This window comes from Saccostrea cucullata, unplaced genomic scaffold (assembly GCF_032062105.1).
Source record: "Saccostrea cucullata isolate Sc308-1 unplaced genomic scaffold, CSIRO_AGI_Scuc_v1 ctg905, whole genome shotgun sequence".
Taxonomy (NCBI): Eukaryota; Metazoa; Mollusca; class Bivalvia; order Ostreida; family Ostreidae; genus Saccostrea; species Saccostrea cuccullata.
In genome coordinates, this window is record NW_026919023.1 from 29,443 (window position 1) to 45,023 (window position 15,581).

General features: G+C 34.6%; 1 pseudogene; it reads left to right on the forward strand.

The window, feature by feature from the left end:
* Window positions 1–15,581, forward strand: part of LOC134277680 (acetyl-CoA carboxylase-like) — a 44,934-nt pseudogene that overhangs the window by 20,054 nt on the left and 9,299 nt on the right.

Sequence of the window (15,581 nt, forward strand, 5' to 3'; positions counted from 1 at the left end):
AAGAGGGGAGGGGGGGGGGGGGGTCCCTGCATCCCCTCTTATCACCCGCACCTAAAATATATACAGTGTATTTGCTTATTTTTTGTTCACATGAAAATAAAAATCAAAGTCGTTTAAATAGCTTTCTAAAACAATTTGTATCAATTTGGAATTTCCCAATCTATTTTTAGATCAATGTAGAGGAAATAAATCCTTGTATTGACCTGGATTGTCACATGCAGGTCAATACAACGTAATATTTTTCTAACATAGTTGGATCTCAGCCAATCAGAAAGATGGAAATTATTCAATCATATAATAATCATTTTTATATGTGTATCAATCTCACTGCCTAATTGATCTCTGAAAATCATAGGAGTGGATGAGGATATTTTAAGATAATGCAATTTTTATGCAATTATTCCCCATTCACAAAAGTAAGAAATTCAAGTTAAACAGCTGTGTATTCTTGATAGCTGTGCTATATTCACAAATTCGCAATATCTGTGTTCATACTAAATGAATTTTGCTGTATTGTGTATAATTTGATTTTATCTTCTTTTTTTTCAGGTGTTGATAGCAGCTCACACTCCCCCTTATGAACTCCGACATAACCAGATGGAATCCATCTTTCTGTCGGCCATTGATATGTATGGACCAGAATTCAATCCTGAAAATCTACAGGTCTGGCAGATCTTTCATTATCTTTATCTTCTAAGTTAAAGCTGAACACGACTCGTAAATAGGCATACGCCATTTTGATAGCATTATCTACAATACATCAATACTATGGTATACTCATCGCATTCGTTACACCTGACTGCTTTATTGTCACATGTATCGACGTGGAATGGCGACCCGTGTTCGTGCTGGTTATCTTGCATTACATTTGTTTATATTTAATGGCAGTTACGTTTATCTATGGTGTTTATATACTGCACTGACTTATGTACCTATAATTGTAAATTTATTTGGTATCTTACTTTCCTGCATTAGACGAAGTATTACGTTATTATTCTCGCTTCCAGGTCCTGTGTAGCATACGTCCGTCTACACCGGCGTCCACTGATTACACTGACAAGTCTCTCATTCTTGTCCTATTTATAGGGGTCTGCAGGGTAGTGAGTCTCGAGAACTAAAATGGCGGACACAATACTTTTATGAATCATGTTCAGCTTTAAATGTCCTTGTATTTCTATCAACAGAAAAAAATTGGAAAGTAAATTTAAGATATGTCTCTTTGTTCAATGTTAAAACGTTCTTGTACATGTATTTAGAAGAGAAAGGCTTATTTGGATTTCTTGTATGACGTAAGCTTTCAAGGTTAAATTTTTTTGCAGTTTTTTGCATGAAAATTTCTTGTTCTTAATTTAAATATTGTTGTTTTTGTTACACATTTCTCAGTATTCTGTAAAAATTCATGAAATTGAAAAGGTAGAATAGACTTAATTAGCTAGTCAACAAAATGGATATGAATAAGAGAATCAGATATTTTAAAAGTCTGTAGCAATCAATTCATGTTCTATGGAACATTTGAGTCACTGTATATTTATAATTATATATACATGTATGTCCATATCAGCACTTCAAATTTTTTCTTCAGAAAATCATCCATTCAGAGACGGCCATTTATGACATCCTTCAGGAATTCTTCTGGCACACTAACAACCTGGTCAGATCTGCTGCCTTAGAGGTGAGAACAAGGCAGTCAGTGTCAGGAATCAATTTCATGATGACAGTTTCATGAACTCATAGAAAAGTCTTTCTTGAGTTTATAACGTTTTTTTTACACCTCTGTTCACTAAAACAGAATTTCACTTTCATGATACGTTTTCTTAAAAAAAATTTGTATTGTGCTTCCAAAATTTGCTGTGAATTCCTAAATTTGACAAACATGTAAAAGAATAAGGATCATTTATCTGAATGAGAGTTATCTCTCTTAGTAACGGGTCCAAGCACCTTTAAAGGTCGTTTTACTTTTCATTGCACTTTTTATATTTTGTAAACTGGTGCTTTAATATTTTATAATATAGGTGTATATAAGGAGAGCTTACATTGCGTATGAGGTGAACTGTCTCCAGCACAGAGAACTTAACGGGGACATGTCAATGGTGGAATTCAGGTTCCTTCTCCCCCGGTCACACCCCAACAGGTAAAAGATGATGAAGACATTAAGACAGTCAAAATACCTAATGAAAATAAAAAGAAAGAAATTCTGAATCTGCATTTACTGTTTTGTTGTCATTTATTTAATAAGGATCAGATTAAAGTTTAAAATTTTTAACTTGATTTTGTTAAAATTTTTAACTTGATTTTGTCACTGCTCAAAGGTATACTTTCACAATGTACATTATTAAGAGGAAGGGAATTATCTATTTTGATTATTGATTCTAACAGTAAACCACTAAACCAATTAATTGTTTGTTAATTATCAGACTGATGGTGATGCGGTATGACAGCAGTGACAAGGTGTCTGGTCTGTCAGACCCTGAGGCCCACATCGATCAGCTGGAGGAACCGCCCACCTGTCAGAGAATGGGCATCATGGCCTCATTCAACTCCATGGCTGAATTCGAAATGTGAGTAGTGTTTGACTAAATGCTGGAGATTGAAAGGAAAATCTTACTCTCCATCATCAGTTTTGTGGAGGGGTTAATTTTCATTGTTTTGGAGGTTTGAAGAGACCATGAATTCATGTCCACCACCAACAAAAAAAGTTCATATAACTACTCATCCATTCTTCATCCACAAAATTAAATCTTCGTGAACCCACATTTTTTCCCAATTTATGAAAATGTGACCCTCGGAAAATATGTGATTAAGATTTTACAGTATATCAGCTAATAATTCAGCATCCATTTTAATAAAAAAAAAATTAAACCTTGGTATGATGTTGATTTAAGCTTATTATTTTCATGTTTTCGATTTGTAGCCACTTTGAGCAGGTGTTGGAGTGCTTTACAGTGGAGTCAGACAGCCCACCTAGCAGTCCCACTATACTGGCCAAGAGTCCGGCCGGCAACGAGGACTCCATCTCTCTTCATGTCAGTCTTACTTACTGTACCTTCTGATATAAAAAACAATATCAGAAAGGAAAAATTGTAACTTATTGTACCTTCTGATATAAAAAATAAGCAGAAACAAAACCAATGTTGATGATTTTCTTTACAGAGTTCTTCAGATCCTGATGAGCCAATTCATATCATCAATGTAGGAATTAAATTCAGCAAAAAGGAGAAGTATGACGACAATGCCCTGGCTGTCAAGTTCCAGGATTTCTGTAAAGAGAGGGTATTGACTCAAATAACAAAAATTTTCAAGCTGCAATTCTCTGTTATACATCTATTTTGATTTTAGTTTGAGGTGATTGAATGTTTTGTTTTGTGATGTTTTTAGGAGCAGTATTTGTGTGAGAAGGCCATCAGAAGAATCACATTCCTAGTCTACTGTAGGGTAAGTCTCAAAATGATTGTTTTCACTGTGATCAAATTAGAAGTAATCTGTTAAAATTTCAAAATGATTTAGTTTGAAAGCACTGCAATAATGTAATGTGGACCCTCTTGTGACGATTTTTCACAGTGTATTTGAACTGTGAAGGCCAAAGAATCTGAATCACCAGACTAAGTTACAAGAAGACAAATAAATGTTTTTTGTGATCAAACTTGAAAAAGTAATTTGTGTGAAATCAGGATATTATGTTTACACTGCAATACATGTATTATATAGTTACATAATATTAACTTGTATTTTATTTCTCTTTCAGAGAAGTTCACCAAAATATTTCACATATCGTGCCAAGTTTGATGTAAGTATAGCAATACATGATAATAAAATGAGTAATTCACTTAAAAAAGACAATAGTAAACAAAACATAGAAGCAAAGTTTTTTTATGCTTTTATATATCTCTAATTTTCATCAAAACTCTACAGAGAATTTTAAAAATTATTGTTAATATTTAGTTTGGTGAGGACAGGATTTACCGACATTTAGAGCCCGCCCTGGCCTTCCAGCTGGAGATCAACAGACTGAGGAACTTTGACCTGGAGGCCATTCAGACCAACAACTACAAGATGCATCTATACCTCGGAAAAGCTAAGGTAGAATTTAACTCTGTTCTTATCAAAGGAAGAGAACTCTTACAGTAAATAAAATTCATATAAAGACCCACCTCATTGTAAACAATTCAAATGTTTTGAAAATTAGATAGAAATATGTATAATCTTCTTGAAATCATATTATTTTAAGCTTGTTGTTTTACAGAAATGTGTGGGAAATTAAAGTTGATTGAAAAATTTCAGAAAGTTGCAGACTCTGAACAAAGTTGATTGTATCCAACAATCTTAAAAGGGACATAACTCTGTGTAAATTGCCTTCTAAATGTTCTTGTTTATTGTCTGGACAATCAATTTCTGGGTTACCTGCTTTATAAACTTATTTGTTTATTGTATAACAGGTGGCAGCGGGACAGGAAGTGACGGATTACAGATTCTTTGTGAGGGTCATCATCCGGCACTCTGACCTCGTCACCAAGGTAGCATTGCACACAATGAATAGGCACAAAAAATTATTTTTCTCAAAAGGAAAATAAATTTCTTTTGATGCAAGAACAGTTACAAGATATTGTCTGATTGTACCATCTTGTGTATATGCATCTTTGCACTTCTTTATTTTCCTCCCCATTATTCTAAATTCTACAATAAGCAAAAAATCTATCTGAACAAAGTGTTCCTTGTCAGAGTTGTCATATATTTGTGTGTCTGTATATATGGCATCATCTGAAATTTTTGTACTCTTTTTTAAACAAAGACGGGCCTTTAGTTACACTCTACTGACAAAACTTTGATGCTTTTATTTCATTAGGAGGCGTCTTTTGAGTACTTACAAAATGAAGCAGAGAGAACCCTTCTGGAGGCTTTGGATTCATTAGAAGTGGCATTCTCACATCCACTGGTGAGTTAGGGTTTATAAGAGATTGATAATTCACTTATTTTCATTGATTTAATGTTGTTTGGTATGGGAAAAAGTTGTTCATGTAGGGAGTAAATTTCAGGTTAATGTAACACACATGATATGGTACTGGAGATTGAAATTTCAACATTTTATGGAGTACATGAATTCTTTAATCTCTTCGTACCTTGAAGAATTCAAAATCAAAATTAGTGATTTTATAGTACTTCAGAATTGAGCAAAGTGATGTATTCAGTTTGTATCAGAATCAACATTCATGATACTAAATAGATCTTGTGTTATAACTCCAGTCCAAGAAGACTGACTGTAACCATATATTCCTGAACTTTGCACCAACTCTGACCATTCCAGAACCAGGCAAGGTAAAATCAACATTACCATGTAATATACTCATGTTTGAATATAAATACCACTAATTTTCTGACCATTTCTTGTTATTACCATAATTGTGAATCCATCATACCCATGTGTTGTTATATCTCAACAGCTGGAGGAGACAGTCCGAGCTATGGTGATGAGATACGGCAGTCGTCTCATGAAGATGAGAGTTCTCAATGCAGAGCTCAAATTCACAATCAAGTAAGACTACTTCATGAAGTTCAAACTTTCTATGAGAATATTTTGTGGGTTGTACATATACATGTATAACTTTGCTCTAAAGATGAAAATCCTAGAATTTTTAAGCTTTTAACATAAATAGAGTATTTTGGTTTGTTTTTAGGTTTGCATCCAGTGATACAAGCATTCCTATTCGTCTGTTTTTGACCAATGAGAGTGGATATTACTTGGACATGAGCATGTATAGGGAGGTCACAGATCCTAACATGGGACAAGTATGTGTCATTTCAGATTGCACTGCATTAGCAGCATTACCCCTTATAACCCTATAGTAAATGTACCTGTATTTTGAGATGGTCCCTTAAAATACCTATACAGATTTTGCCTAAACTTGGCAAATATACTGATGTCAATGTTAGTTAAATATGGTATAAATTGAAGAGTTTTCTACTGTAGTTTTTACACAATGATACCCCTGTCAGCTCCTTTGAGCTATCAATCTTGAGATTATCTTTTGTAGGTGATGTTTGAAGCCTATGGAACAAAACAAGGGGCCCTTCACGGTCTACTGATCAGCACCCCCTACCCCACAAAGGACCATCTACAGCTAAAGAGATTCCAGGCCCAGTCAAGCGGAACAACTTATGTCTATGATTTTCCAGGAATGTTCACTCAGGTATCACGACATTGCTGTAATATAAGAAAACACCTAGCAAGAAAGCAGAAATATCCATTGGGATTAAATTTTGGGCTTTTTTGACAACGATTATCATTAAAATTGAAATCCTCAACAAAAATTTTGATACAGACTTTGTTATACATATATAATCGTTAGTTTTGGAACAAGAAAATGTAGTCCCAATGTAATCATTTTAGATCACAACGTCAACAAAAACTATTCCCAAACAAAAAAAAACTGCTTCCGTATGATCGCAATTTTTAGCATATTTTGCGATTAAAAAATTTTACAAAATAGAAAGGTGAATAGTAACAGAAGTAAAGCTGTTGTAGGATGATTGGTACAAATTATGTCTCTCTCTTTCAGGCCTTACAGAAGTTTTGTTGTTGTAGAGATGTTGTTATATAATTCTGTCTCTCTCTTTCAGACCTTACAGAAGTTTTGTTGTTGTAGAGATGTTGTTATAATTCTCTCTCTCTCTTTCAGGCCTTACAGAAGTTTTGTTGTTGTAGAGATGTTGTTATATAATTCTGTCTCTCTCTTTCAGACCTTACAGAAGTTTTGTTGTTGTAGAGATGTTGTTATAATTCTCTCTCTCTCTTTCAGGCCTTACAGAAGTTTTGTTGTTTTGACTTTGTTGTTCTGTATTTCAGGCCTTACAGAAGTTTTGTTGTTCTGTATTTCAGGCCTTACAGAAGTTTTGTTGTTTTTACTTTGTTGTTCTGTATTTCAGGCCTTACAGAAGTTTTGTTGTTTTACTTTGTTGTTCTGTATTTCAGGCCTTACAGAAGTTTTGTTGTTTTACTTTGTTGTTCTGTATTTCAGGCCTTACAGAAGTTTTAAGTTGTTTGTAAGCCTTACAGAAGTTGTTATATACTTTGTTGTTCTCTCTTTCAGGCCTTACAGAAGTTTTGTTGTTTTGACTTTGTTGTTCTGTATTTCAGGCCTTACAGAAGTTAAGTTGTTGAAGAGATGTTGTTATATAATTCTGTCTCTCTCTTTCAGACCTTACAGAAGTTTTGTTGTTGTAGAGATGTTGTTATAATTCTGTCTCTCTCTTTCAGGCCTTACAGAAGTTTTCTTGTTTTGTCTTTGTTGTTCTGTATTTCAGGCCTTACAGAAGTTTTGTTGTTTTGACTTTGTTGTTGATGTATTTCAGGCCTTACAGAAGTTTTGTTGTTTTGACTTTGTTGTTCTGTATTTCAGGCCTTACAGAAGTTAAGTTGTTGAAGAGATGTTGTTATATAATTCTGTCTCTCTCTTTCAGGCCTTACAGAAGTTTTGTTGATGTAGAGATGTTGTTATAATTCTGTCTCTCTCTTTCAGGCCTTACAGAAGTTTTGTGGTTTTGACTTTGTTGTTCTGTATTTCAGGCCTTACAGAACTGTTGTTGTTTTGACTGTTGTTGTATTTCAGGCCTTACAGAAGTTTTGGAAGGATCACAGAGAGGAGAACAAGATTCCAGCTGATGCCTTCAGTTGTATAGAGCTGGTCCTGGATAAAGACAACAACCTTTGTAAACAGAACAGACTGCCAGGAGAGAATGAGGTTAGACTGTAATACTGATACAAATCTGTTTTCTGTTCACGTCTGGAAAGTAGATCTCTTGATTGGAATGTTATCCTGAGTTCATTGTTGGACATGTTACCTTTCAGATTGGAATGGTAGCCTGGCAGATGACCTTGAAGACACCAGAATGTCCTGAAGGTCGTGACATCATTGTTATATCTAATGACATCACATACAAGATTGGTTCATTTGGACCTGTGGAGGATCTCCTGTTTAAGGTATCATTCAGTGTAATCATAAAGCTTATATACACTTATACAGCCATGAAAAAGATACAGATAACAAACAATGATCAATCTAAAAGAAAATCAGTAATAAACAATGAATATCTGAGAAGAGGGCATTACGTTTAACCAGGAATTTCTAGAGGTGAAACCAGGTGGCTAGAAGGAGTAAGAATTACCTGTTGATTGTTGAATCTCTGTAATGATTTCAGATCAATAATTTTATTCTTTGATATCATCTTTCAGAAAGCCTCAGAGAAGGCCAGAAGAGAGGGACTTCCCCGAATCTTCATCTCGGCTAACAGTGGAGCCAGGATAGGGCTGGCTGAGGAGATCAAACACCTGTTTAAGGTGGCCTGGAATGACCCTAAAGATATAGAAAAGGTAAGGCTCAGCTTATAAAGGTGGCCTGGAATGACCCTAAAGATATAGAAAAGGTAAGGCTCAGCTTATAAAGGTGGCCTGGAATGACCCCAAAGATATAGAAAAGGTAAGGCTCAGCTTATAAAGGTGGCCTGGAATGACCCTAAAGATATAGAAAAGGTAAGGCTCAGCTTATAAAGGTGGCCTGGAATGACCCCAAAGATATAGAAAAGGTAAGGCTTAGCTTATAAAGGTGGCCTGGAATGACCCCAAAGATATAGAAAAGGTAAGGCTTAGCTTATAAAGGTGGCCTGGAATGACCCTAAAGATATAGAAAAGGTAAGGCTTAGCTTATAAAGGTGGCCTGGAATGACCCTAAAGATATAGAAAAGGTAAGGCTTAGCTTATAAAGGTGGCCTGGAATGACCCCAAAGATATAGAAAAGGTCAGGCTTAGCTTATAAAGGTGGCCTGGAATGACCCTAAAGATATAGAAAAGGTAAGGCTTAGCTTCTAAAGGTGGCCTTGAATGACCTTAAAGATATAGAAAAGGTCAGGCTTAGCTTATAAAGGTGGCCTGGAATGACCCTATAGATATAGAAAAGGTAAGGCTTAGCTTGTAAAGGTGGCCTGGAATGACCCCAAAGATATAGAAAAGGTAAGGCTTAGCTTATAAAGGTGGCCTGGAATGACCCTAAAGATATAGAAAAGGTAAGGCTTAGCTTATAAAGGTGGCCTGGAATGACCCCATAGATATAGAAAAGGTAAGGCTCTGTTTGTAAAGGTTGCCTGGAATGACTGATGATATACAGTAAAACATGGTTATGCTGAAAATGCTTATAAGGTATTCATTATTAAAGTGAAGATTTTTTTCATTCCCAGAAGTTAAAAAATATCATATGTAGTCAACATAAAAAATATAAGAAAAGTTGTTCATAAAGACTCAAATTGCTTGATGCCTGTGCATATATACCTATATTAAGCATATTGTACTGTATACAATAGTCAACATTGAAAAAGTACGCAGAGATGAGGTTACTTTGTTTGAGGTCCTTAAAACAGTACCGTATATACTCGCCTATAAGTCGGGTTTTTGGGAGTAAATTTTTGGTCCAAAACTCTGTATCCGACTTATAGGCGAGCTATAAAAACAATGGTATTATATGAGGTCAGTCCTTCTGAAATATAAAACTTATAGGCGAGTATATACGGTAATTCTTGTTTACATTTGTATTCTATGGAGACAATTTTGTTTTGTTTCTAGGGATTTAAATATCTGTACCTGACCCCTGTAGATTTTAAGAAAGTCAGTGCCATGAATTCCGTCCATGCTGAACTAATAGAAGATGAGGGAGAACCCAGATATAAAATTATTGATGTCATTGGTAAGTCCTTCATTTGACCAGAACATCTTAAACTTGACTCTAAGGTTGATGATTGTCAGAACAATGTTCTTTTTTTCATCTGATCATTAAATTCAATATTTGTTATATTTACAGGTAGAGAGGAAGGGCTGGGGGTAGAGAATCTAAGAGGCTCAGGAATGATTGCTGGGGAGTCATCTATAGCTTACAACGATATAATTACAATCAATTTGGTTAGTACTTGATTTTAAACCTTGACTGTTTTATTGTTACTTATAGAATGAAACTTATTTAAAGGCTAAAAAAAAAAGAAGTTAGGAAATGGAAAAGGGAATTCATATTGGAAGGCCCTACAGATTAGTTTTGAGTTTAATACTATATATGAATGTTGTATATTAAGGTAACCTGTCAAGCTGTTGGTATAGGTGCCTATCTGGTTTATAGCTTACAAATTGTTCTATATTTAGGTTACCTGTCAAACTATAGGTATTGGTGCCTATCTGGTTTTATAGCTTACAGATTGTTCTATATTTAGGTTACCTATCGAACTATAGGTATTGGTGCCTATTTGGTTTGTGTGTAGCTTACAGATTATTCTATATTTAGGTAACCTGTAAAACTATAGGTATTGGTGCCTATCTGGTTTTATAGCTTACAGATTGTTCTATATTTAGGTTACATGTCGAGCTATAGGTATAGGTGCCTATCTGGTTTGTGTGTAGCTTACAGATTATTCTATATTTAGGTAACCTGTAAAACAATAGGTATTGGTGCCTATCTGGTTTATAGCTTACAGATTGTTCTATATTTAGGTAACCTGTCAAGCTTTAGGTATAGGTGCCTATCTGGTTTATAGCTTACAGATTGTTCTATATGTAGGTAACCAGTCGAGCTATAGGTATTGGTGCCTATCTGGTTTATAGCTTACAGATTGTTCTATATATAGGTAACCTGTTGAGCTATAGGTATGGCTGCCTATCTGGTTTATACTTACAGATTGTTCTATATTTAGGTAACCCTAAAGCTATAGGTATTGGTGCCTATCTGGTTTATAGCTGACTGATTGTTCTATATTTAGGTTACCTGTCGAGCTATAAGTATAGGTGCCTATCTGGTTTGTTTATAGCTTACAGATTATTCTGTATATATAGGTTACCTGTAGAGCTATAGGTATTGGTGCCTATCTGGTTTGTGTGTAGCTTACAAATTGTTCTATATTTAGGTAACCTGTCAAACAATAGGTATTTAATCTTATCTGGTTTAATAGCTTACAGATTGATCTATATTTAGGTTACCTGTAGAGCTATAGGTATAGGTGACTATCTGATTTGTGTGTAGCTTACAAATTATTCTGTATATAGGGTAAATGTCAAGCTATAGGTATAGGTGCCTATCTGGTTTGTTTATAGCTTACAGATTGTTCTATATTTAGGTAACCTGTTGAGCTATAGGTATAAGTGCTTATCTGGTTTGTTTATAGCTTACAGAATATTCTATATATACAGGTTACCTGTCGAGCTATTGGTATAGGTGCCTATCTGGCTTGTGTGTAGCTTACAAATTGTTCTATATTTAGGTAACCTGTCAAACTTTAGGTATTGGTGCCTATCTGGTTTAATAGCTTACAGATTGATCTATATTTAGGTTACCTGTAGAGCTATAGGTATAGGTGACTATCTGGTTTTTGTGTAGCTTAAAAATTATTCCATATATAGGGTAAATGTCAAGCTATAGGTATAGGTGCCTATCTGGTTTGTTTATAGCTTACAGATATTTAGGTAACCTGTAGAGCTATAGGTATAGGTGCCTTTCTGGTTTGTAGCTTACAGATTATTCTATATTTAGGTAACCTGTTGAGCTAAAGGTTTTGGTGCCTATCTGGTTTATAGCTTACAGATTGTTCTATATTTAGGTAACCTGTTGAGCTTAAGGTATAAGTGCTTATCTGGTTTGTTTATAGCTTACAGAATATTCTATATATACAGGTTACCTGTCGAGCTATAGGTATTGGTGCCTATCTGGTTTGTTTATAGCTTACAGATTATTATATATTTAGGTTACATGTGGAGCTACAGGTATAGGTGCCTATCTGGTTTATAGCTTACAGATTGTTCTATTTTTAGGTTACCTTTGGAGCTATAGGTATTGGTGCCTATCTGCTTTTATAGCTTAGAGATTGTTCTATATTTAGGTAACCTGTCGAGCTATAGCTATAAGTGCCTATCTGGTTTTATAGCTTACAGATTGTTCTATTTTTAGGTTACCTGTCGAGCTATAGGTATTGGTGCCTATCTGGTTTATAGCTCTCAGATTGTTCTATATTTAGGTAACCTGTCGAGCTATAGGTATTGGTGCCTATCTGGTTTATAGCTTACAGATTGTTCTATATTTAGGTAACCTGTCGAGCTATAGGTATTGGTGCCTATCTGGTTTGTTTATAGCTTACAGATTGTTCTATATTTAGGTAACCTGTCGAGCTATAGGTATAGGTGCCTATCTGGTTTTTAGCTTACAGATTGTTCTATATTTAGGTTACCTGTCGAGCTATAGGTATAGGTGCCTATCTGGTCAGACTGGGACAGAGAACTATACAGGTGGAGAACTCTCACATCATCCTCACTGGTGCAGGTGCACTTAACAAGGTATGGTAGTTATCATAGGGATGAAAGACACTTTGTAGTTTACTCAGTTCATAAAGTTCTGAACTATAATTAATGCAGAGATAAATGAGTGTATCAATACAAAGGAATACCCAAAACATATAATATTTAATGTAATATAATATCATCCTCACACTTACAATTTATCAGTCTTTTAGTTGTGCTATTGTAAATTTTGAGAAAGTAACTTTTGAAGGAAATGAAAAAAAAAAGCTTAATTAATGTCACTGTTAATTAAAACACAGGTCCTTGGTAAGGAGGTTTACACCAGTAACAATCAGCTGGGAGGAATCCAGATCATGTACACTAACGGAGTCACACATGATGTAACAGCCGACGACTTCGAGGGAGTCTACAAGATTATCAAGTGGCTGTCATACATGCCTAAGGTACTGTACAGTGTAATAACAGTTTACTGTCATCGAAGAATGGAGTGAAACATAAACAAAAAGAAAACAGTGTCCTCATAGATGGATGAAATATTCACAGAATTTTGTTTCATTTTTTAGAAAGTAATAGTCTTTCATTTATTTGAATTATTGTTTCAGTGTAAGGGTTCTCTATTACCAGTACTAGGGACCCTATAGATAGATTGGTAGTCAATTAGTGTAATTTATCTGGATAATTGTTTCAGTGTAAGGGTTCTAGAGCTGAAACGAATACCATAAATCAACATTCGAATATTCGTGACTGTTATTCGATTCGTATTCGAACATTCGGTGATTAAATAAAAGAGTTATTATGCCTTTTTATATACTTGCAAATCCTATTGTTTATTTTTTTATACCAGTGTAGAAGATAGGTGTAAGAAATAAACGTCTGCTCAAAGCCGTTTGACATGTAAATATGCATTAGGACTCGCATTTATTTTCAAGAAAAAATAATAGGAAAAGAATCTTTAATATCAACAATTATAAGCGTCTTTACTTCTTTAAATTAGGTGACTGTATAGCATTCCGATTACGTTAAATACGTTAAACGCCCGATCAGCAAACCAGCAGGTACTCGCCATGTTTTTCTGTTATAAAAATAAAAAAAAAACGGTTCGTTTCCGGAAGCGTCCTGTGAATTTTTTAATCAATATTTAGATTTAAAATGTAACATTCTCAAAAAATATACTGGTAATATAATGTATATTTTTCATATATGATTTCTGCAATTATTTATAAATTATAAATCTGAACAATTGATTCCGTTTGTTGATCCGGAACATTTCTCTCCGCACAATATTATTTTTTTTTATTACTTTCGAAAATCATGGCGGTCAATGTCACCCATATATAATTTAATTCGGAAAGTTGGAAACACATGAGGTTGCTGAATATTTGGCTTTAAGATGATTAATAAATCTGAACAATTTGTCTTTATCAGGCCAGTAGTACCGCGTGGACAAAGTTTACAACCCTTCTTATACATGTATTTGCTTTCGTTTGCTTCTTTTTCCACAGAGATCAAAAACAAGTAGATAGGCCTAAACCATTTATTGCTTGAAATACGTTGTATTAAATATGTGACCGAATATTCGAATACAAATTTTCCATTCGAATATTCGTGAAAAACTATTCGTTCACGAATGTTCGAACATTCGTTTCAGCTCTAAAGGGTTCCCCATTACCAGTACTAGATACAGGGGACCTTATAGATAGATTGGCAGGGTTCTCCATCATTTGAGATTTTACTGTGTTGCAGAGTCTACGCGAAGCATTAATATTTCGTGGTATTTTCGCGAACAAATTCGCAACTGATTCATAATTCATTATAATTCCAAAGATTACAAGCCTACACTTATATAAAAATCGTCAATTCGTTACACAAATGGTATGGTCGTACATACTGATAAAAGGGAAAAAAAAGTTCTGAAAAGCAGAGGAAATTCTGACCGATAGTCGAACTACACAACATTTTTAAAAGTAGATTTGCCGTGTTTATTTATCAGGTTTCTTGATCGGGTTACCGCATTACAAAGATAGGAACTTCAGAACAGTAAAATATTTAAAGAGTTCCTTGAAATGTTTGACTTACAGTGCTTACACAATTCTAGAGCCGTGTCTATATAGGAAAGACATATTTTAATATTTTTTTTTATAAATGATTCAATGTATTTTTATTGCAACCGACAATTAATCGGTACATTGAATTGTGAAAACAATTTATTTGTCTTTGTTCCGTCATGCGTTAAGTCCGGCGAGGGTCTAGGAGATAATTGATTGTTTACTCAAGGTGAAGCCCTTGCATTGTAATTATGTGTCATAATTATAACTTTCTGAATTGAAAGACGGTAGAATTGTTTGATTAAAGTTTCAGTTTGAGAGAATTTGTGTGTTTAGATTTTCTAATTATCACAACTCTTACTGTGTCAGAAAAATTTTTACTGTGTCGCATGCAAGAAATTTTAATCGTTACTGTGTCGGAGAAAATTTTACTGTGTCGGGAGCAACACAGTAAAACAGCTCATGGAGAACCCTGGATTGGTAGTCATTTAGTGTAATTTATCTGGATAATTGTTTCAGTGTAAAGGCTCCCCATTACCAGTACTAGATACAGGGGACCCTATAGACAGACCGGTGGACTTCATCCCCACAAAGGCCCCCTACGATCCCAGGTGGATGCTGAATGGACGACAAAATCCAGGTAAACATAGTGCATTTATAATGCATGTTCAGACTCTGAATCTGTGTTAAAACATTTCATTTCTGAATCATCGATAATGTTAATTACTCTTGTGTTTATTGTAGATGATAAGAATTCCTGGCAGAAAGGTTTCTTTGATCACAAGTCTTTCCATGAAATTTTACAGCCATGGGCACAAACAGTGGTCACAGGTCGAGCGAGGTTTGTCTCCCTTTATACATTTATTGTAGCTGATTTATAAATTCAATTAGTATTTCAATGGATATCAAGGGAAGAGGAAACCTTGATCTGTGTTATTTTTATGTGTGTGTTTTACAGGTTGGGAGGGATCCCTGTGGGGGTGATTTGTGTAGAGACCAGGACAGTAGAAATGACCATACCAGCTGATCCTGCCAATCTGGACTCTGAGACCAAGGTACTGATTAAAATACTTATTTTACTTTGTACATCTATTGTTAAATAGAAATGCTGAATCAATAACATATCAGAATACTTATTTTTCTCTGTACATCTAGTGTTAATTATTATATAAGAATTATGTCAAAACAATATCAAGTTTCTTTTTAAAAATAAATATGATATTGTA